We start from the raw sequence: 25540 nt of genomic DNA on the forward strand, positions 1-25540 counted from the left end.
GGCTCGAGGGCCTCAATCACCTTGGAGGTCACTGAAAATGATTTTTAGAGTTTTGAAGTGCACGGGCCATCTCTGGCTCTTTGTGATGGGCTCTCTGATTCCAAGAAGTGCCACATTAACACTTCAGCTAGGAAGAGATCCATCTTGCTGGTGCTAAAGAGAACGATCAGGGCTCAGTAACACAGATTACTACTTCATACAAAAAAAAAAAAAAAAAAAAAAAAAAAGCAAAGCGCCACCATTTGTATTGCAATAGGAGACCACAAATGGAGACCTGGGATCATGCAGCTGGTGGGGAATGGCTTCAGAGGAGGAAGGGGGCTTTATCAATGCCCAATAGGAGGGACCTGATTCCAGTGGTCATTCAGGGAGAGAGGAAAACAATTTCTGCATTCTCCCAATGAGTCTCTTAGGGAACCAATGTCAGGAGAGCAAATGCACCGGCACCCATGGGACTCAACTGTTAATCGCACGAAAGTCTGCATGAAATGCCATCATCTATTTTGTGTCTGTCAGCTGTGATCGCCATTGAAGAGCAGCTAAACTTTCATGAAAAAACGTAAATAAATAAATAAATAAAGAATGGGAGTAGATATCTCAACTGACAGGTCTACCAGATGAACTTCTCAGCTTCCCTCAACTGTTCAATCCATCTTGGCTCTATAGTGGTGGACTCTGTGTTGCCTTAGAAAGTTCTTGGGAGGAGTAAGGTCAAATTCAAGTTCACGGACAGAAGCCTAAGATGATTCATCTTAACAAGGCAGAAAGCACTCCATAGCTATCACTGACAGAAGACAGCCTCTTTTTAGAAAATTTATGTAATGGATTTGCCTGCCCAAGAAGAAGAAAAACATCCATTTGTGTTAAGTATGTGGATAGCCCTTGTCAGGAGAAATGAGGTAGGAGCTAACGGTCAATTTTCAACTTGAAACGTCTTTCTTCCCTTGTGGTCAACCTGACCTCCCCAGCAGTCAGACATTTGCTTGAATTGGTTCTCATCACTTAATATTGCCCTAGTCTTCTACTCAGAGTGCTTATTTCTGAATTTAACTTTCACTCTACAACTGGGTCTCCCACCCCTAACATAGGACTCTATTTTGCATGTCCAATCGCCTCTGCATAATAGTAAAACAGGCAAAGCCACTAAGGACATGTGCTTTTTCTCCAATGGGAATGGCGTACAGAGACTGGCCAGCCCCTTGGCCTCGAAACATTGTGGGAGAGAGATGAAAGTCATAAACATGGTAATAGTGAGAAAAAATTGATCCAATATAGGCACGGTTATAAATGAGAAAAGAAAACCCTACAAATTATCTCAGTTTATGGTCCTTGAATACAAAAAGAAAAGAAAGAAATGGGTGTGTTAAATGATAATTTGCAATCCCTTCCTGGAAGACTAAGAATTATTAAATATGATTTCATTTTTGTTGTTGTTTTCCAGAAAGGAATCATAACTTCATCTTCCTTCGACACTACCTTCTTTCTTTCTTATTTTTACTTTCAAAGCTCCTCAATATGTAATCAGAAGTGTTAATATTAAAAAAGAAATCAGAAGTGAAGTCCACACCTCATTTTCTGTCTGCTCTCTTTTCTATTTCCTGTTTGGTTCCTATCATTTCTTAACTACTTAATCTGACAGTCTTGTATTCCTGCTGAATATTCATATTTCAGTCACAGTAAGCTACTCATTAACGTTCAGACCCACTTCCACCTCGTAGAAACCATTCTCATCCTTTCCCTCTCGCGGACTCCTTGAGCATATTCATTACCTCCCCTCTTGATCTCCGTAATTCACCAATGCTGGTCTTCTGACATTCTGCCTCAAAACACTATTGAAACCCCATTTAAAGCCTTGAATCTGGGATAATTTATTTCCCCACTCCATCAACTCTACTGATTGCCAGCTCGTCCCTGCCTCACATTTAAATGGCTGACTCTCATCTCCCCCCCCAAGCACTTTATAAACCTTTAACTAACATTATCTATTTCTTCCACAAAATTACATGTATTTTCATCTCTTTGTGAAGCCTGTTTTCTAATTGGTTTCGTTTATTTAGCTTATCTCTCCAATTTTCTTCTTTTATAGTCATTTTTCATAACCCTCCTTATTGAGCCGCTTTTAATCACGGAAATGCACCTTGGTTTAAATGGCCTGAAGATAAATATTGAAAATGCATATGCGAATAGTCTAAACTTGATTACCTAATGGCTTGGGTGAGGATAAAAGGAACAAGAAGATAAATTGTCACTGGCCAGATTGAAATCCATAACTGGTTTTAACATTTGTAAGCCCATATCCTAGCTCTCCAATAGCCACTCACCAGCAGCCTTTTTTCAAGGTTAGCAACAGGAAAGTAATCTGAGACACATTTTCTCTCTGGGCCAAATGTCACTTTTCATGGTAGAAGACACCATCTCTAAGTATGCCACGGACCATTTAAAAATCAGAGGTTGGGTTTTGAGCCTAGACAAAGGATGTCGAAGAGGCATTTCATAGGTCTCCCAATACCTTCTCACACTGCAGCATTTTAGAGTCCCACGCCAACTTATTTAATTCACGGATACCAAAACCAAACCAACCAAACAAAAGAGCACGCTTCATACAACATTTCACAACAGCTTCCTCCGCTGAACAATTTCAACCCCGCCTCTACTCGGAAAGAGGCACTCTGCTGAACAGACAGATCCTCTGTATTTAAAATCCAACTTACACCAGGGCAGCCAAATGGAAGTTCAAGCTTAATAACCTGCAGGTGTTTTTCTGGTTTCCTTGGTGTAAGAGATACTCACGATCAAAGTGCATCAGACTCCCAGAATGGGTGTTTCTATGTCTGCTTTTGGGTCGTTATAAATGCTCTGCTTCTGAATGTTGGGCCCTTGCTCATCCTTCCTCATGCTGGGGGTTCGCACCATTTGCCCTTTCAATACTCGGAGAAAGGTAGCGTGATGCATGCACTCTCTTCTTACCACTGCTATTAGTGTTTTACTCATGGCCATCGCCATACGTAAGACATAGGAGAATTGTTGGGAATCTGCATAAGCAACATTAAAACATTAAAACATTAAAACGCCGAACTCAATGGCGTTTAAGACTTGGCATTAAATTCTGTTTTATCTTCCGGGAAGCGGCTGCCCTAAAACAGGTGAATGATTTTAACCTCTAAGTAGAGGAGGTAAATAGATGCTGTAGGTAGAAATGTAGGTGGATAAAGGTTGGGGCTTCGAAAATGATTTTCAATCCTATGTCTCTCCATCTGTCAGTCTGTCTCTGTCATTCTGTTTCTGTTTCTGTCTCTGTCTCTATCTCTCTCGCCCTCTATGTGTATGTGTGTTTGTATATGTCTCTCTGTGTGTATATATATGTCTCTCTCTCCCTCCCTCCCCCTCCTCTCCCTCTCTCTCTCTCTCTTTCTCTCTCTCTCTCTCTCTCTCTCTCTCTGTGTCTGATTTCCAGGCAGTTGAAGGGTACGGAGTCACTATTCTTATGCTTACTGAGTGGAAATTGCCTCTGAATTCCTCCCAAAGTCTAACAGTCCATTCATACATGGGTGTCACTTCTTCCCTGGTACTCGAGTCTCTCTCGTGTTCAGTCACCCATGTCTATAGTAAAAGTTTAGGGCACTTAGATTTCATTCAGTGGGTAAGAAAGTATCTTTAACATCAGTTTCAGTCAAAGGCAGAAACTGAGTGATGGGTTATAAGAAGGAAGTCACTTTGCAGATGTGGTTCTTTATGGTGTGAATTGGCTAAGATTTATGGAGAGAAGTCTGTCTTCCGGTGACCACGAATCCTAGGAAGCACGTTGTAAGCTGTAAGGTGAAATGCTGGTCAACCAGATACATTTTCAAATTAGTAACAGAATTTCCCAAACTGTTCCCAAATTGTTCAAGGGCTACACTTACCATTAGCTACCACTGTTTATCTGAAACTTAAATGTGAATGGACACATAGTGTCCTTGATCTCTAGTCTGAGGATCCTGCCTTGGCTTGGCATCTCTTTGTAGGTGACCTGTTTAGTTCTAGGCAGTCTGGTCTCTTGTGATAGCACTGGCTGGACAGAGTAATCCTAGACAGAAATGGAAGAGGCTAGTACTCCATTTAGAATCAACCAACCTCTTGGGTTTAAACTCTATCTTAACATGACCTGGGTTGCCTATTTAACCACTGTACATGGACATTTTCCAAACTAGAAACATGGGGCTCCATAAACACTATGCTTTCTGCAGCTATTGTCAGGAAGAAATGCTGATTCCTGAGCAGAAAGGAAAGCCCATACCAAAAGCATTTAATAAATGCTAGATATCATTACCAAACCACACAAATCTTTGCGGGTTCCTCACCTGGCACCCAGGACGGTCAACCTGCTCATTAAAACTGCTTTCTGACTGCTGTTTCAAATTCATTATTTGACAGACCCTTTGTCTAGTTACTGCTCATGGGGGATATGATTTTCAAATTGGAAAAAATATAAAGTTTTAAATTTAAATATATGTCTCTGGAATTTCTTATGGGTCACTGTACTGAACTCACGAGACACACAATCAATTCCTAATTTGTTCCTCAGTTCTATTTATCTCTCAGTCTGCCTATTATTCTTTTTTTCCTCGCCTCATAAGAAAGCAAATGTCACACCAGCAAACAGTCACTTATTTTATCCACTAGACAAAACAAAATACATTCTCCATGGCAAATGATTTACTTGCCTTCTAGACACCCCACTCCTGCCTTCCCACAAAACACACATCCACCTGTTCCCTCACTTGCCCTATCCTGGAATTATGTGTCTTGGTGTATTATTGTCCTCCTCTTAACTTAATAAGCTGCAAAAGCAGACAGAACAGTTAAGAACCTGCTCAAGGGGGAACACAGGGAGCCAGTGGCAGAGCTGAAATGAGTCTGTCCCAGTTCTTTGGCTCCCTGCCTAGCACTCTGTCCAACAGAGTATACAGCAGACCTGGGTCTGTTGAATAGGGGCCCATGGTTGCTAGGGCACAGGATGAAGCTAAAGTTGGGAAGCTCTTCTGTTGCTCCCCATGGCGATTAATCTGTTTGAAGGTCTGGGCTCTGAACCTTGGATTCCAGGTCCGAATTCCTTCATAAAACCTCGTGTTTTGAAAGCCGCAGGCAATGACCCTGTGGATTTAACTAGATGCATTCTTACAAAGCAGAGTCAGGAAGGAAAGCTCCTAAGTGATTGGAATCTGCCAACCCACTGTCTTGTGCCCCTGGCTCCCAGCATGGGGGCCCGGGAGAGGAGAATCCCACGCCAAGTCAATTTTCACTGCTTGGGCTACCACTGTGGAATGCTGGGTTTCCTTAGAGGCATGGCTGTCATTTTGGATGCTCTTCTTAATGAAGGCTTAGGCAGTAATCTAAAAGGTCACTGCCTGCTCACACAGTGGTCCTTGTAGCCACACATAAATTATATAGCCACAGTAGATAGGGTAGGGTCTGTTTCAGGCATGAGGAAACCAGTTAGTTTGCAACCTTGGTGAAATGAAATCTACGGGCTCTTTGCTCTTAAAAGCTTCGAAGTCTTCACCTACTTCAGTGGTGAGGAAAGTTAAGTTAAGAGGAAAAAGTCAGGTGCCACCACCGTCTCTGAGAAAGGATGCAATAGACCCTCTTTCCAAACCTATGCACCATGTGTGTGTGTGTGTGAGAGAGAGAGAGACAGAAAGAGAGAGAGACAGAGAGAGAGAGCGAGAGAGGGAGAGAGAGACAGAAAGACAGAGAGAGACAGAGAGACAGAGAGAGACAGAAACAGAGACAGAAAAAGACAGAGAGAGACAGAGAGAGACAGAGAAAGAGAGAGAAAGAGACAGAGAGACAGAGAGAGAAAGAGACAGAGAGACAGAGACAGAGAAAGAGACAGGGAGACAGAGACAGAGAGAGACAGAGAGAGAAAGAGACAGAGAGACAGAGAGAAAGAGACAGAGAGACAGAGACAGAGAGAGAGAGATTAACTGTTGCTATGAGAACTAAAAAGGAAGAGAAGAAAAAAATGCATGATCATATGACGCTGGCTTAAGAAAGGATACCCTCCATCTCATTCAACAAACCACACCAAGAAATACCTCAGGAAAGTATGTTCTGCTCACCCCAATTAAGTAAGCTTCATTTGGTTGCCCAGCCTTATTTACTGATCTCTCTCCAGTGGTATGCCTATGGCTGAGGTAGTTCCACTACTTAGAGCGCCATTAAGATGCTCGGCTGAACAACCGCGACATAGTCTACTTCCTCTGGCACCTGTACTTAAGCATATGTGCAGTAACCTGGAACTCAGTGAGAGGCAGACCAACTGGCACACTTGCAAACTTGTGGGTTTTATCTGCCTAACCTGCACTTCACTGTGCTACTGCTTAGATCTTGTTCCCCATGTGTTAGAGCTTTGGTTCCCCAGGGTGGAGAAGAAGGGGGATCTGTTAGAAGTGGGGCCTAGTAGGAAATCTTAAGGTTATTTGGTGCTGTATTCCTGAAAGGGGATTGTGAAATTGTAGTTAATCTCTTCAGCCTTTTGTCTCCGGATGAAGAAATAAGTGGGTTGGTTTTACCACATGTGCCTGATGTATCTTGCCTTATTGAAGAGCCAAAGCGATGGGTTAAAACTGTGAATCGAAGTGGATCTTTTTTCTTTATAGGCTGACTGTATCGGGAATTTTGTTATAGTACACTCAAAGCTGACTAACATAAAGTTTGAGAACAACGTTTTGATTTCCCTTTTAGGATTTATGCTTCTTCCTTTACTCTCGGCCCACACAGTTGGGACTGAATTGATTCCATCTATGAGGGATCATTTTGACTGCAGCAATTACAGTACCCTCCCTCCAGAGCCATTTGCTCTGCATTGTGGTTACATGACCTGGCTTAAGGCAACCAGAATTCACTGGGACTGTGCTATAGCTGAAAGGAGAGAAGCATGTCTTCCTTCTGGGTTTAAAGAGATATCATACCCAGAACTCTCCCAAGGAAGCAAGTGAGAATGAAGACAGACAGAGTTGAGGGATAGAGAAACACTGATTATTTCTGACATTAAAGCACCCTAACTGCCAACTTGACACAGAACCAGGAACACCCGTCGTACTATCAGTCAGAAGAGCTGTGTCTTCCTCTCATTGGCATGACGCTATTGCATTGGGTTTCTGTCACTTGCAATTAAAAGATTTGATAATGAGGACATGGATATAAAATTGTTCTTAGGGGGAAGACCTAGATTCAGACTCTATGATAAGAGTTCTATGGACCAGGTACTACACATATTAAATGGGCAGGCAACTATATAGTTTGCCAGACTTCACTCCCTCACAGAAGGTGAAAAGGTGAAGAATTGCCCATATCACCCTTCCCAACCTTTAAAACAGCGAAGCAAACGTTCTTGCTGACTATGTATCTCCATCTTCTCCAGAGTTTCTCACATTATATTGTTCCAGACGAGTCTACAGAATATCTGAAATACATATTTAAGAGAATAAGTCTACTGTTTTGTTGTTTTTGTTTGTTTGTGGTTTGCTTTGGTGTCTTGCTGCTCTTTGCCTTGGTGTTTAGACAAGGGATCAAAAAGATATGGTCTTCAGAGCTAAACGAGCCCGCTCCTATGGTAAATAAAGATGTGTCAGGACATAGACACACTTCTTCATGACCACAGGACACTGAAACAGCTGCAAGCAGGAATGGATAGCCCACAACGTCTGAAGTGCTTAGAGAAAAAGTGTATTGACCTCTAATGCTACCATATGATACAGAACGGTTGCAGCCCTTAATGCCTTTGTGTTTTATATGTGTTGTGTTTGGTACCCTTTCTTTATTTGAGTCATGATACCTTGCATGCTATAGTGATTAGAGGGAGACATTTCCCTTCATTTAATAAGGAAAGGTTCCCGTTTACTTAAACCTGAGATGGAAGTCCTCAAATGCAATTTGTCTCTGGTGTCCCTCAGCACAATAAAGAACACTAACACGATCTGAGTTCCATCCAGTCTGGTATCGTCTTCTGACTTCAGTCCTATCCCTTGTATCTCAAGAAGGAAAGTTTGGGCAGGAAAGATGGCTCAGTGTTTAAGAGCCCTAACTGTTTTTCCAGAGGTCCTGAGTTCAAGCCCCATTAATGGCATGGTGGCTCACAACCATCTGTAATGGGAACCTGTGTATCTAAGACAGTTACAGTGTACTCATACTCATATACACACAATAAATAAACAAATCTTTTTAAAAAAAGAAAGAAAGACTTAGGAATCACATTTCCAAGAATTCTTTGTCAGCAAGTTTTTAGTCTGTAGGACACCAATAAGAGCTTCCATAACAGGAAACACAGAGGGATATTTTAGTGTTCACTCACAGAGGTGGGTACATGTGTGGGTTTCAGCTCAGCCTCTAGAATTTCCTGTTCTTGCTACTAGCAACTGTCCTGCAACTTTAGCAGGGACCGAAATGCAGCAGAAAATGCCCATGGTCTTTCTGTTCAGCCCCCGATTTTTACATGCACCAGTCCACCTTTTGTTTTAATCCTTGCCCTGCTTCACACACCTAGCATGGTCTATTTCCCTCTCTGACCCCTAACTGATGCCTGAGCGTATTCCCAGAACACCACAATTAACTCTGCCCTTCAGCCCCAGAAGCAGTGGCTGGCTGCTTTGTGGTTTCTTAATACCCCTGCTTGTTCAGAACATAGTCACTAGGTAATCAATCTTGATGACTTACAATTAATAATTGTTAGTGAGGCATTATATGCAAACAATCCATTCCAGTTGCTACCACTGTTATTCCGGTTTTATTTTAGGAAAAAAGGGACAGTACTTAGGAGGATGCAAAAAACAGACTAGAATGTTTGCAAAGGACAGAGAGTGGATTAGGGTCACTGAAGCATGAACCCTTGGAGCACTGTGGAGGAGGAGGATTGGGGAGAACTTTTATACTTCGCCAAGGTGTTTAGAATTCATAGGACGGCCTGTTTCTTCAGCCTCCTGGAAAGGCATAAGAAGAGGAAATTAATACACGAGCCAACTGGCATTTGTCTGATCACATTTTCTGGAAAGCTCCAAGTGACATCAAAGCAGAGATAATGAGAACGGTGAGCAGTGGGCCAAGCCTGTGCCTGCAGCAGTGACAAAAGTGCCGAGCTCCACACTGGGGGCTGGGGTTGTAGCTTCTGGTGCAGCCGCAGCCACAGCTGGCTGGATGACCTTGGCCGAGTCATCCTCTTGCAGGGCTTTAGTTCCTCTCCCTACAACATGAACTGGACAACCTCAAAGGCTTTTCTGAAGCTGAGATTCTATTATCTATGGCTTAGAGGGAATTGAGTCAATGGAGGGCCTCAGAGCTGAGATCCGATTAAGGCGACAGAAGCAGAAATCTCATCCAAAGCGCAAGGTTCTTTCTACCCTTGATAAGTTATCATAGAATCAATCTTGCTCAGTGGACAGCAGCCAAAAAGCCAGGACACCATCAAGACCTCCCTCTGTTTCCTTTTTATTCCTGCTTGTCTGTATAGCACTAATCCTCTTCTGGCTTTGCCTTTTATCTTTCCTCCTCCCTCCCTCCCACTTTCTGTCTGTCTCTTAGTCTAGTCTCCCTTTTCTGTTTTTCTCCCCTCATCCCTTCCTTCTTGTACACAGGCCTGATTTCAGGTGAGGGAGAGAAAATAACAAGGGGACAGGGGAGTTACTGAGAAGACAACATTCCTCACGCCAGGCCTGTGCCTGAGCGTCTTTCTGCCAAGTACACACGGGTCACCAATGAGATTGTCAGACAACTTTGGCAGAGAAGGGAAGAGGAAAGATGATCAGAAGGACAGTAAGGATGCTGTTATATGCTTTATTAGGAAAAATACTTTTAATTTACAGTAGTCTATTAGACTCAGAATGACTGGTACTAGAGGAATCATATTCACAGATAATGGGTGTATGTAGTATGTGTGTGTGTGTGTGTGTGTGTGTGTGTGTGTGTATAAGTGCACATGGTATTTGTATTTCTATAGGCCAGTGGGTAACCTTACTTTCTGAGGTAGAATCTCTCACTACTGGCACAGAGCTCAGAGATTGGGCTAGGCTTACTGGCCAGAGACACTCAAGGACCTATTCATCCCTATCATCTCAGGTTGAAGATTAAAAGCACACACTACCATACCACATTTTTTAAAAAAAAATATGGGTCCAGGCACTCAAACTCCAATCTTTATGCTTGCAAGGAGAGGAGTTTATCTACAGAACTGTCTCCTCCACCGTCAGCTATTTTTTTTCCAGACTGAATTTTTTTTAGAACTCCATCATACGAGATGCTTTCTTATGCCCTAATCATTTGCCGTTAATTTATGCTAAGAATTAGCTCTTTCTGGACAGCGCAGCCAAACTAAAACCATTGTCTCTTCGAAAGTTTAATCAGGCACAGAATAGAAAGCAGAGACAGGCTACCTCGTTCCAAGTCCTTCCCCCACAAAAGTAAACCAGGCTTTCTCTTTTGTCAGCCAACTCCTTTCAATTAAGGGAAGGGAGTCTTGTTCTCTTTCCATCCCAATACTGAATTGTTCATCCTTGCTAATTTATTTACAAATATTGTGTGTGACCATGTGTTCTGCTCTGTTCAGGAAGGCTGCTCAGCTGTCATCTGTTTGGTGTCTCCCTAGAACTCACTGTTTTGATAAAATAGGACAGTCTGCATGTGAGCCTCAAAAGGGACCTCAGGGTGGATGTAGGATTATGCTTGCCAGCTGTGTGCTTCAGGCAATGGGAGCTCTTGGGCCCATCTCTCTGTCCCCTGACTCTGAATGTCTTTGCTTAATCCAGACAAAGAATTTCAACTCTCTCTCTCTCTCTCTCTCTCTCTCTCTCTCTCTCTCTCTCTCACACACACACACACACACACACACAAACACATACACATACACACATACACACACATAAGCACACACACATATACACATACACACATACACATACATAAACACACACATACACATACACACACATATACACATACACACATACACATACATAAACACATACATAAACACACACACACATACACATACACACGCATACACATACATAAACACATACACATACACACATATACACATACACATATACACACGTACACATACACACACATACACATACACAAACACATACACATACATACACATACACACATATACACAGACACACATACACACACATACACACATATACACATATGTACACATACACGCATACATTTGGAAAGCAGTTTATACAGTTCTTTAGATCTTCCAACATTTCCAAATGGAATCTTCAATTTAGCCAAGTAAACGATGAATGTGTGAGACAAAGACCACGCAGCGAGATTGTGTTTACAGTGAACAGTATATTACTACAAATCAGCAGAACATACGTCATCACCCAAGCTGCCATTTGGCATATAACCTCAGTGTCAGGCACCAGTGCAGCCAGGAATACATCTTCCCTCATCTGGATCTCTGTGTTACAACCCAACATACATTCACTAATGCTACAGATAAGGAAATGAGTATCACCCCAGAGACCCAGAAGCAGATACAGAATTAGAAACCACATAGAAGGTCAGAATTTTGGTGCATGCCCACAAAGGAGTATTTTTTCAGTGAAACCATGCCATTTGCATCAAAATGGATAGGGCTGAAAGGCATCGTTTTAGTAAAATGAGCCAGACAGAGAGAGACAAGTACTGCATATTATCTAGTGGAGGTAGCCTTAAGGGAAATGGCTAGAGGCAGGAAGGGGAGAGGGGCAGAGGGTGGATAGGAAAAGGTTGTACTCTTGGGAGTACAAGGTTGTGCTGTATACAAGGTATTGGAGCATCACACTGACCTCTACCACTATATAATATGCATTAATAAAAAATAATATAAGAAAATCTCTTTTAAATGACAGCAACTTGTTTATATTAACTTTGAACAAATAAAAAGACGTTCAAGAGTACACTGCAGGTAGATGGGCATAATCTGCTACATGACAGGAAGTTCTGAGAGACGTGGCCTTAGGTGTCACCATTGTAATACATCACAGCCTGCACTTACGCCACCATCTATGGTGTCGTCTATCACACACTGGGCTATCGGACATGTGCATAGAATGGAGCAGCCTACCACTCCGCAGGCATAATATTAAACAGACAGAGACGTGGCAACCATGAGATGTATCAGCTGCGGCCACTGCAATGAGACAGGCACACTAATTCAGAGCACCCTTTTTATAGGTGGGAGGCACACACTCTGACAAAATGATAGAGTCTGATGCTGTGTGCTTATAAACCAGTAACAGTGAGTGCTGATCACTTTCAAGTGTCACACAGTACACAGAGCTGAATGGGTTGTTCCTGAACTCGAGGTAAAGACCATGTCCATTTGTACCAGCTTCACCACAACCACACAAGGAATGGAAGCTAGTATGATGACACTAGGTAGGCTCTCTTTGTTTCATCATAACCTCAGAACAAATGTCATATATGGCCCACTGTTGATCAAAACATCATGATAGAGTTAGTGAGTAATTCAAAATGTCCCCTTTCTGAGGGCAGATGCCACTTCTAGTCCAGGATGCATAGCTTGGACTTGAGATAGTCCAAGCTTGCTCCCTGCTCACCACGGTGCCTTTGAAATGACTATGAGCTGTCCCTTTCTGCTTGACAAACCTTCATGGTAGGTTCCATGTACCTATCCTTAACCATGTGTCACCTTGTTTGGGCCACCATCTTAATAAGCACAACATTTTATAGATCAGGAGGATGTGCTATATTGCTCACAATTTCTGAGGCTGGAAATCCCAAGATCAGGATTCCAGTGTGTCCAGTTCTGCTGAAGACCCTTTACTTGGCATACGGAAAGCATTCCTCTAGTTGAGTCCCAATTTGGTAAATAGAAGGGAATTGGGGGAGAAAGAAAAGAAAAAAGGAGCAAATTGGGAAAGATGGGGAGGGGGAGAGAAAATCTCTTCTTCTTATAAGATCATGAAATCTAATTACCCAGCAAAGGCCACACCCCTAAATACTATCACATTGGGGATTGCGGTGACAACACATACATCCAATCGGCATGACTACTCAAACACCATTCTAAATGTTCTTAGGAAGGTAACCTCTTGACTAGCATTTATCACTGACAGACATTCAGTGAAGTAAATTACTTTGCATAAAGTATGGTGGAAGGTGGAAGGGCTCATCCAGTGAGCTGAAAGGCCCAAAGAGAACTGAGTACTTTCCCCCAAGAGAGGACATTCTATTGGAGGTTGCCTTTGCCAAACAGAAGCTCTGCCCTAGGTCTCTACCTAATCTGTCTCTCCCAGATTCTGTTACCAAGCCTCAAGACTCATATGAACCAATTCTCTACAAATGGCTCTCTTGGCAGATATAAACATATATTAGTGGTGTAATGTGGCCAGTAGAATACATGCCTATCATGCACAAAGGCCCAAGTTCAATGTTCAAAACGACATAGCATAGCATGATAGTGTAGGCCTATCCCACTCTGAAGGTAGAATCAGAAGGACTGAGTTCAAGATTACCTTCAGCTACACAGGTAATCTGACCAGCATAAGACACATTAGACATCTATTAGACGTTTCCATATGAAAACAAGCTAGAGGTATACAGCTCTCTTTCTCTTCAGATAGATGGAGAAGGTACCGAGACAAATCCCACAACATTTGCTGATTCTGTTTCTCTGAAAAAACCATGAATCCAAAGTTCCAAATGAAGGCTTCTCTCACAACGCTAAACTCTTTCATGATGGCCATGTAAAGGGATGGCAGGGGACCAGCATGCAAACACCATTCTCCGTGAGTTGATCTGTTGCCGAGAGAGTTACAATGAAGGAAACTCGACCAAGGCGGAAGGGGATTGTTGGGCACACTTCAGGTTCTATAGCTGCTTCTGTACTATTTAATGCTTTTCTAGCGGCTCATGGTATGGGTGGGATGATACAGACACAAACTAGAGAGGAAATAGAGTCCCGAGAGACATCACTGGTGACAAAATGTAGATTTTTGCCAGGCTACACAGCAAGGAGGATAATGGCAAATCTGAGAGCACAAAGCATTTTTTAAAAATTATTTTTGGATCAACAATAATAGCACAGCTAGAAGTTTAGAATCAGATTAAAATCAGAAAAAAAACTATTTTGTTCTTCTCAAGTTCAAAATGAGTCAGCACTGCAATGTACCCCCTTTATTATGATCTGAGCACTAAAATCAAAAGATTCCAAATATTAATGCATCCTGAGGATCAGTCCTTTTGTAATCTCACAAATATGAAAACATCAGAAATAGTATAACCAGTTCCAAGAGTTCCATATTTCAGAAGGGTCGTGGCCCAAAAGGGTTCTGAAGAAAAGGAGCTGAAGCATTAAGAAATTACTTTGTTTGAAGAGCAGCGTGGAAAACAGTGGGTTGGTGTCAGAGAGGAGAAAACATCTGAAGGAAGACGGAAAGTTCCTCAGAAGTCAAAGGAAGGAGAATGTCGGTTGGCTTCCTAACAACAAAACAAAATGCAAACACAGAAATTTCATGGCAGCACAGAGAAAGGCTTTCTATAGATCAGACCTACATTTTCAGAAATCTAGGCTTTTACTCTGGCTGAGATGTTCAAGTTAGGTGTTATGGTTCCTTTATCCAATGACTTAGAAGAACATACCATACCAATAGCATGTCCCTACTTCTTTTGCCTTATAGAAACATTAGAAAGGACAAGGAATCTATCTGGAAAAGCATTGTCTTGGAGAGCCATTCCTGATGTCTGGAGATCATTTGCTTTCTTTCTGATGGATGACGTTGTGCTTAGTTATTTGTATAAGCCCTGTTATAAGTATTACCAATTATTAATTTGGAATTAATAAACAATGAATTTTTTTTCCATAACCATCAGTAACCACACCTACCATCATTAATATCACTTCCATCACTGTGTCAGATAATCTAATGTTTTAAATAGCTTGTTTCATTCAGACCTCTAACCACTACCTATACCTCAGAGACCCGGGCTCAGGACATGAGCCTACTAATAGGATTGATCAGACTTAGACCCAAGTGCATCCGATTTCAAAGTCCCTGCTCTGAACTACCCTGCTTTGAGAGCCAGTCTCCACAGATGCCGTATATGTCAGTATGCCACACCCAGCTATCTTTACATTGTCACTGCTGTGTCTTTCTGCCTCTCCTCTTGGTCCCCTAAAACAAGCACCTCCCCTTGTTCTATTCTCTCTAATTTCTCTGATCACTCCACCCATGGTGACCTTATATCTCTGTATTAGACATTCTGGTTACAAGCAAGTGACTCAAATTGAACAAGTTTATGAAAAATGGAGTTTATTGGAGCATAAAACTTCTACTGAGAAGAAAAGAAATAGGCAGATGGAAAAAGTGGGAGGGAGATATAAGAACCTACCAATGTACCCTCTCCTCCTCTCTTTCATTCTTCTGTATTGGTATATGAGCTTACTTCTTGTAGTCTGTTCTTTCCCATGAGGCTGGAACCCAGGCTTGTGGTATTTATATTCTTGGTTTTAATTTTTTTCTTTTTTTCTTTTTTTAGCTGGGGACCGAACCCAGGGCCTTGCGCTTGCTAGGCAAGCACTCTACCACTGAGCTAAGTCCCCAACCCCTTGGTTTTAACTTTAAGGCGTAGCCTCTCACCTCCATCTCCCTGTGTTAAGGTTTATTATAGTTGCCACTAACAATGCTTATTTTCATCACCCTTTTCAGTGAGTATTAATGAATCTACACAATCATATCCACTATTATAACCTTAATATCAAGGGTTTATATTGACCCAGTTCAAGTTTTAAAAATCATAGGAAATAATATGGTCAGCTTAAAGTCAGTACCTGCTCTATATATCAATAGATTGCCACTCAAGAAGGTAGTTTCCGAGGACATCGAGGATATGCAAATATAGTGGACCTGAACTGGGCACAAGCTTTAGGTCCCTAGAGAAATCATTTGAGTTTGGGTGGAAAGTAAAACACTGTTTCAAAGTAGCTCAAAGTAATTTCAGCCAGAGGTGTATTACTATAGAAGGTAATTTGGGGGGTAATAACAGAATGGTTGATAAGCAGAGAACTCTGAAACTTATTAATATGTGTGCCCCTGCATCTTGGAGAGGGCACAACCATGGTTTACCGAGCAGCAGCCTGGTAAGCCTTGATGGAAATTCCTCCTTTGGAACTGTCCAGAAACCCATCACTTAGCATCTCAAGAAAAGTTGTTCATTATAAGGTGTTTCATGAAAAATAATCTACTAGGAGACCATGAGGATTGAGACTCAAGCTGAAGTAGGCCACCCCTGGAAGCCTGGTGACTGCTCTCTGCTGTGCACATGTAGTCACAATCAAGCCATGTGCTCTGTGGATCAGGTGGTAAAGAGGCTTTGAGGAGGAGCCAGCTCAGTACGTCAGATTTGGGAGCCAACCATTTCTTTAGAGACTGCAAAGCTGGGCATGGTGCCCGCTGAGGACAGAGAGCCTTTAAAGGTCCTTGATCCATTTCGCAGATCTGGAAATGAAGGTGAACTCTGAAATGAACGGGAAGATGCCAGTAGTCAGCACACCAGTTTGTTCCTACGTCATTCTCTGGATTTCTCTGGATGTGGGATCTCACAGGTGCAACAAAACATCCCTTATACGGTTCTGTAGCCACGCTCTCTCATTCTTTCTGTGCCTTTCTCACTCCATGCCTCTGTCACATGTACATGGATGCGTATATATGGATTATTTATTCCCAGTGGGTAGGAGCTGCACCCCCAGAAGATAAGGAAGCACACCCTAGATTCTGTGCAGGGTTTTAGTCCCATAGATTTCTAAATGACCATGACTACAGAACAATTCTGAATATCTATGCCTCATGCCACACAAAAGTGTGTTTTCAACAAAGCCTGTGAAAAATGAATAGGATGTCACCCACATCAGGATCTTTCAAACTTCTATGGATAGTGGAGGTGAGAGGAAACCAGTCTTCATTCTTAGCAAACTTTCCACTCCCTAGCAATGACAAGCAGATTAAAATAAAATATTATATATACTGCTAGCCATTTAGCTCAGAAAATGGCAAGGTGCTTGTAAATGCCTGGTATAAAGAGAACACTGGGTCAGTGAAATTACCCATCAGGAATGAACCTCAAACAGTGCCCCTTTGGGGATGCAGGAGGGTCTAACTCCTTTATTGGATCTGAAATTTAAAGTTTGTAGCAGTTTTATTCACAGCAGCAGCCAAAATGTAGAATCAACCATGATAATCTTCAGTTGATGAATGGGTACATTAACTCGGGTAACATTAAGACAGCGAAATACTGTTTAGCAGTTAAAAGAAATTATCCATGGAGCCACAGAAAGACCTGAAGGAAATGTAAATGTACACTATTAAGTGAAGGAAGCCAGTCTGAAAAGGCTACATACTATATGACTCTACAAATGCAAGGAATTCTGGGAAAGGCAAAATTAGAAAGATGAGAAATATCAAGGTTGGGGGGGTTAGGTCAAGAAAAATATCTTCTCAAGCCAATTCTTACAAATTTTGAATTAGTGGCCAACACACAAAATTGGAGCGTGCACACACACACACACACACACACACACACAGACACACACACACGCACGCACGCACACACACACACACACACACACACTCAAGTGTCCTATAAAATTTGAAGATGATTGTGGTGATTTGAATAAAAATGGCCTCCATAGACTCAGCAAGTGGCACTATTAAGAGGTGTGGCCTTGCCAAAAGAAATGGGTCACAGGGGGTGGCCTTTGATGTTTCAGATGTTCAAGCCACTCCCAGGGTCATTCTCTCTTCCTGCTGCTTGCTGATACAGACGTAGAACTCTCAGCTACTGTCTAGCGCCATGTCAACCTGCATGCTTTCTGCTATGATGACAATGGACTTAACCTCCGAACTATAAGCAAGTCCCAGTGGAGTCCCAATTAAATGTTTACCTTTATAAAAGTTGCTGTGGTAATAGTGTCTCTTCACACCAATAGAGGCCCTAATTAAGACAACAATACAGTGGGCCTGCAAAAATTAACTGTAGCTAGGAAGTCATCTCCCTTTACACACACACACACACACACACACACACACACACACACACTGTTGTACTTTGTCACAATCGATTTCTTTGCCTCTGGTGTATAGTCAGTCACATAACCCTTTTGGTATGGCCAGCATTTTGAACAGACAAGTCCTTCACAAATAATGGTCATGTCTAAGTATCTTCACATATATATCAGTCAATATCTTGTAGCTGAAAGGTTCTACAGAGTTTATAAGAAAGTTACCACATATAATAAAGTTAAGATTATGGATATAATGCTAAAAGAAAACTAGACAGAGGATCTAGTCTATGAGCCATCTTGCCATTGCCAAACTGGTAAATGGTAGCCATCCCAGAACCTCCTTACTTTGAAGCACTGTTTCAAGAGAGCACTCTACAAAGAGCCTAAGATACTCTCTTTAGAGACATCATGTCTGTCCACCACGAACATTATGGAGACTCTAATTGCATGCTGCATAAAAAGGATGTTCTACTCACTAGATAGAACTTTAACTAAATAGCTCTTCCTAAGTTTCTCTTTACTGGTTTAAGAAACCTGCTTGTAGGGCTGGAGAGATGGCCCTGAGTATAAGAGGCCTTATTGTTCTTACAGAGGACCTAGGTTTGAGTCCCAGTACCTATATGGTACCTCACAACTACCTGTAATCCCAGTTTGAGGTTATCAGACAACCTCTTCTGACCTCCTGAGGCATCAAACGTACACATGTACATAGGCATACGTGCAGACAAAACATTCATGAAAAAGTAAATCTAAGACAAACAAAAAATACATTAAAAAGAAATATATTTATCACTTGGTTTGTCAACATATCTCTTTGAGCATCAAGCACCAGGGCAACCTTTGAGAGAAACAAGCATACCATGAGTTTATCAGTGAGCGGAAGCATCTTCACAAACAAAAATCAAGATATAAAATAAAACTTTACAACTGCAATTAAGGCTGAGAAAATAGGTTGGTAAAATACTTTCCTAGGGTGCACAGAGGCTTGGGTTCAACCCCAGGATCATACATTGCAGGTGTGGCTGTTCGTGCTTGTAATCCCACAGGAGGTGGAGACAGAAGGATTAGAGATCAAGGTCATCCGTGTTCCAGGCCAACCTGAGTTACATAGGTCTCTGTCTCAAAACAAAACAAAGCAACCTTCCAACGGAATGGCTTGAATTAAGAAATGTTATCAAATGCCCAGAACTGCCCCACACTGGTGTGTGTTGTATATACATTCAGTGCCCTCTGCACTGTGGCAAACTATCCATCTCCTTTGTAGTCAGTATGCATTCGAAATTCACATCTATACTGATAATTATATTTTTAAATGAAAATTGTAATTTAGTCAAGTGGATTAGAATTAAGCCTTTCAAAGTGTGACTATTTATTAATGAGGTGAGGTCACTTAATTACTTATTACATGTTCAGATGTCTAAAGAAAATGGAGCTTCATTTACTCATCTATTTATTTGCTTAGTCAATCATTCGTGTTCCCCCTAGCCTCTTCCTGCTATGCAGAACCTCGTAACCCAACAGGCCAAGTCAATCCAACGAAGTGATTTAGGCAGCTTCTCACTAAATATTTTGTTCCCATGTTTTGGCTCCTTAGGATTGCCATTGTCTTCCTTAGGGCCTGTATATGGAAGCAATGACTCTGATTTTCCCTAGGGTTGTCAATGATGGCCTTCCCCTGAGGTGTCCTCTATGTCCATGGTCTCCCCAGGGGTGTCTGTATGTGGAAGCAATGACCATAGTCTCCCCAGGGGTGTCTGTATGTGGAAGCAATGACCATGGTCTTCCCTAGGGGTGTCCTGTATGTGGAAGCGATGACTAAGATGGGCAAAGTCTACACTCAGATGGGTTCTCTGCTGTATTGTGACTGAGTTGTGCACAGGGTTGCTTTTTGCCTGCTGTTTGAACAGTTTCATTTGACACACTCCCTACCACTTCCTCCTTTATATCTGTTCAGTTTCTGGCTGTTCCTTCCTGGTCCCTCCCACCTTGCTGTCCTTCTGCTCACCTTACCTCTCCTGCAGTCTCAGTAGGTGATCTTTCAACTTCAGTGCTTTAAATAGCACCCCCATAAGGCAATTCCCCTAATTATACCCACCAACCAGCACTCACCCTTGACTTCCAAGGGTACTTTTCCAACTTAGTTGTACCTCTTAAACTTCCCACTTTAATTAGCTAGGTGAGAGCTAGGATGCTAGACCCAACCCGTTCAATTTCAGATTCCTGACAGCCATCCTAAACACCCTCTCATTTCAGATGCTGCACCATAAATTTTGGGGTGATGTCTTGGATTTCTTTCTTTCTGATCCTCCATTCATCTCTAAAGTAAACACCCCTTGACTCAGCTTGGATGGGTCCAGGATGTTTAATGTGGCCAAGTCTGTTTTCTAATCCAAGTCAGATGAAACAAAGGCCCATAGCCACCTACTCTGCTTCCAATCTATCTATCCCTTAAAAAATTGTGTCCTTACAAATAGTCAGTGTAATTCTTAACCCTTTCAAACAATGTCATTTTTAGCATTCTTGTCTTTATCCAGAATGCTCTGTTGTGTTCCTATTTTACTGAAAGGAGGAGGTTGTCTTTATCTCCCATAGCCTGTATCATTTCAACTTTATGTCTTAGTACTTGCTTCAAGTAATATTATATTTCTTATTACATTAACATGGTAAGCAAGCTTCAACCAAGGACCCCTGCTCTTGATGCTCCATACAGCTTACCTCTTCACAACTTGCAAGTTCTTACCTAAACATCACTTACCTGTGAATCTTTCCCAGACCTCTAATCTCTCTATTCTGAGACTTCTTGTCAACTTCTTTGGCTTTATATTTTTTTATCATAATTGATAGCAGCTTTTTTATTGGTTACAAAACCTAAGCCCATATACAAAATTAGGAACACGTTTAGATGCCTCTTTTGAAAGAACATTTTAGTCTTTTTTTAAAATGTGGCTTTATATTTTCTATTCCAAATATCATCATCTGACATAATCACAAATTATGGCCTCTTTTACTCCCATGAAGATGTGTGATCTGTGTGTGTGTGCATGTGTGTGTGTGTGTGTGTGTGTGTGTGTGTCTGTCAGTCTCCCTCTCTATCTCCCTTTTTCTCTCTCTCTCTATTATACATGTAGGTACATATTCATGTCTATGTGTGCTAGCAAATGTATGTTTATGTTAGTGTACATGAACATGTGCAGACATGTTTGTGCCTATGGAGACCAGAGGTCAATATTTGGTATATTCCTCAATCATTCTCTAATTTTTAATTTGTATGTCTGTTTTTTTAGACAGTGTATCACTAAACCCAGAACTTACTGATTTATTAGAGTAGTTGGTCAACAATTTCCAGGGAACCTCCTTCCTCTTGTCTTATCATGTGTGAACTTCTAGGCCTGCATTGTCATGCCCATGTATTTCTGAATACAGGTTAGCTTACTTGTGTAGCAAGCTAACTGAGACATCTCCCAAAACCTTGAAGGATCATTCCCTGGGCTGCTGTAAGTGGAGAAAGTGAGTTGAACACAAGTATGTATGCATTTATTGTTCTCTTCTTCTGACCGATTATGACCAGCTGTGTTGATGTGCCTACTATAGACTGTAGCCTGAATTGTTAGCTAAAATAAACCTTTCCTTCCCAAATTGCTTTGACTAGACTATTTTATCACAGAGTAGGAAAAGAAACTTAAACACCTGTAACCCAGTCACCACTGTTAATATTCCAAGCTGCCTCTTTCGAACACATATGGATCCATCAACCCAACAGTCTTAGTATATGGATATATTGCAAAGTAAATTACTTATCTCTGTAGGCTGCCCTAAACATTTCAGCATATTTATTAGTTATGTTTTCTTATACTGTTATGTAAGATATTAAATACCATAAAATACATCAAGAATATACATTCAGAGATGTTGACACATTTACTAGTGTACAATTATGCTACTTGAAAATGTATTAAGATACCAGAACTTCTGTGGGGGTCATGGAGGGTGGCAGTAACCCAGAGGTTCCCAGGACTAGTGGTGAACATATAAGTACCAGACCTCTACCTACTTCCAAGGCAGCCTACATGCCAGCATCCTAGAGCCTGGAGCTGTGAACCTGCAGTGAAGCCTATGCCACCTAGAGTCTAGCCTATTGAGAATGTGGGTAAATTTTGAATGGCATCAATGTCTCAGGGCCCATCAAAGGACTGCTGGGACTTACTGTCTGTGTGCAGCCAAACTTCAGTGCTACATCCCTGCTATCTTTGGTCAGCACATAAGACCAGCCTACAGAAAAGCTGAGATGTGGTCCAATGGACCTTATGATGAAGAATGTCATCAGTGATGATGAATTTGGCCTAAGGAAAACAAGAAATAGTCTTTCTGCAAGCCAGCATGAGTGTAGGGGGATAAAAGATGACTTTAGAAGGAACTGTTTTTCTACTTCACATTATGGAGACAAGTCTCCTCATAAAGGGGCCTCTTTTTTTTCCCAGAAAATCAAGTGTAAGTCAAAAGGATTTCCCACACAACAGGTCTGGAGCCAGCAGAAGGCACTTTCCAAAATGAAGCAAACACCGTTCTTCCCATGGGTCACTTTAAAGGAAATCTAAGCATGCTCAGAGCACCATAAAGAAAATCCAGAAGGTAAAATGAAACCTGGCTAGTCTTTGAAAGCACTGAGAAACACACACTCCTCCAGTTCTTCAGCAGTTCCTTCATCCAAAGTGGTAAACAAACTCAGCAGGGTCAAGGAAAAGAAACTTCCTGAAGCTTCAAGCAAGCGGGCTATGGGAAACAGAGATGGCAGATGAAAGTGAGTTACCTGAAATGTCTGAGTGTGCGGTTGGAGTCACAGAGTTCTTGCACTCAGCCACAAGAACCTGGGTCAAACAGAGCAGATGGCGCCGAGTCAACTGATGATCCAATAACCCATAACCTCAAGGCAATACCATAAAGAAAACCAAGGAGGTTGAACAAGTGTACCCAGGAGACTACGAAACTTTCAGGATGGTGCTGCAAAGGCTGGTTGAAAATGATCCTTTGTTAGAAAAGTCCATTCAGCCTGCACGGCAGCAGACTTTGCATGAAATAAGTGAGCAGTGTGGGGAAGAGCTCAGGTAGCTCAGTGAAGGGAATACACTTCTTAAGAAGAACTGGCACTCTGGAAGAAAAGTGTTTCTTGATTGTCATTCCTGAAGAGCATAAATCTCTGTGAATGGAATTTTTGTGATGGAAGGAAATGTTCTGTGATAGTCGTATTCTAGTGTCAAGTAAACACCTAAAATAATCTATTCAGAATTTTTTCCTTACCATAGAGCCTCCTAATTTGTGTGCGCATGTACGCGCACATACACGCACACACACACACACACACACACACACACACACACATACACACACACACACACACACTCACACAGACCAATGTTTAGTTGGTGTCTTAGCCTTCTGGAGGCCAGGTTTCTGCTCTTACTCATGTTCTATAGTCTTCTAACTATATGAATGTGTGGCCCCAGAGTGTGCTTTATACTTAGAGATTGAACATCATAGTAAATTATAGCATGTGAAAATGTTGGAATTTTGAGTTAAGATATTTGTTGACCTTTGGCTTACTTTTTATAGGCTCTGTTGCTTTGATTAAAATCATTATATAATAAAATATATTATCTTTGAACACAAAGACCCCAGAGCACCATGGTATCCCTAAGAAATGTCTTCCTCTCCTGCATGGCTCGGTCTTCATCTGGAAGTCCTTGGCAGAAATCAACATCGCAAGTTTTCCAACCTTCACTTTTACCTTTTCTGGAATTTCAAATGGAATTTTCTTAGGTGGATTTTTTCATAATGTTTATTTCACATATCTACGAATGATTGGAAATATTGGTGAGTATGCATAAGTACTTAGGCAGAAGTGTAGTGATGCTTCTAGTTAACTTTGAAATCTACCAGAAAAGTTAGCAGAATAGATGGACAGAGAGACTACAAGTGGATAGATGTTTAGACAAAATGAGATTTACCCATGTTGGTGTATGTACTAGCGGCCTATCTATTTTTAATAACTATATTTCTGTATGTTACTATGCCTCATCTTTTCTATTGTTCGTTTGTTTCCCAGAAGTGAAGATGGGACCTAAGGTCTTAGGTCCACCAAGTAAGCAATGCGCTACTGAGCTGCATGCCCAGCCTACCATGTTTTCCCTCCATAGTCCTACTGGTGGTCACAGGACAATTTCCTCTTTAGGCTTATGAAAACAAAGCCTCTACAGATGACCCTGGATAGGCCTTCATTGTGGACTTCTATTTTAATTTTCCTTAGATCATTTACCTTGAATTGAAATCTCTGGATCATGGGGATTCAGGTTGTAAATTTCATTTTAGAAAGAAACCAAAACAATTGCCAGAACCTGGCAAAAGAGTATATGCCAGGGCAGACCCTTGCCATTAATGTATGGCCACTCTGTATGGACTTGATCCCTTCAGTGGGCAAACTCTTCATCCCTCACTTCTGCCTTAAACAGAAACAGGAGAGAAATGACCTTTCCCTTGCCTTCAATCCCATCCTTCTGATTGCGGCTCTCTGTCCCTCTACTCAAGATGTCTCCTTGTCTCTACGTTTTCCCATTTTTCTTTTCTTTTCATTTTAATTCCATGCTATATTTGAGAATCATACTTAGGTTAAACAAGGCATGTTACACAGAAAAATCATTCTCTATGGTTAAAGAGGGATTATGAAATGGATATTCTGTGTCACACCAGGGCCGATGAAGGACACACCTGTTAGGGGTTCAGCCTTTCTAGAAGCTCTATGTAAGCCCTGCATGGCAGATATGTCTGATGATGCCTCACACAGACAAGAGATAAATAAGCTCTCTGCAACGCATTAGAGAACATACAACATAGGAAGTTTTGATGTTGGTACTTGCTGTGGTGGGGCAGTCAACTACCAAAGGCAACATGGCTGCCAAGACCAAAGGTCAGAAAGACAGAGCAGCAGGCTTCAGAGGATATAGGTCACTTGAGCTGTGAGAGTCCACAGTTGCTTGTAAATTGTACAGGGTTCAAGTTTCCATACCGAGAATCTATGCATCAGAGGTTATGATAAGGTCACAGCTGCCAAGTCATAGAGCAAACATATTTTAGTCTGGATACAGAATGTTAATATACTCATACTGCTGGCTTGCAGGCCTAGAAAAAGCATAAGTGTATTCATCCTGAAAAGTCCCTCAAGCTCGCTCTACCCAGGGAGTTCTCCACCCACTATGTCTAGGAATATCACTGATTACCAAAGAGCCATTTATACTGAAGGGTGTATTCAGTGGTTCAAGGCAGCAAGGAGAAAGCAGATACAATATTCCTTTATGCAATTTCAATTAAACTTCAAGAGTAATGTAGAATGATAGACACAAAGAATGGTCAGAAGAAGGACAGAGTTTTTTAATCTGGGTTAGCTATTAATATTGCGCATTGTCCTACTGACCAATCAGAGACTAGTAAACACAC

Source organism: Rattus norvegicus, chromosome 7, assembly GCF_036323735.1.
Source record: "Rattus norvegicus strain BN/NHsdMcwi chromosome 7, GRCr8, whole genome shotgun sequence".
In the NCBI taxonomy this organism is placed as follows: domain Eukaryota; kingdom Metazoa; phylum Chordata; class Mammalia; order Rodentia; family Muridae; genus Rattus; species Rattus norvegicus.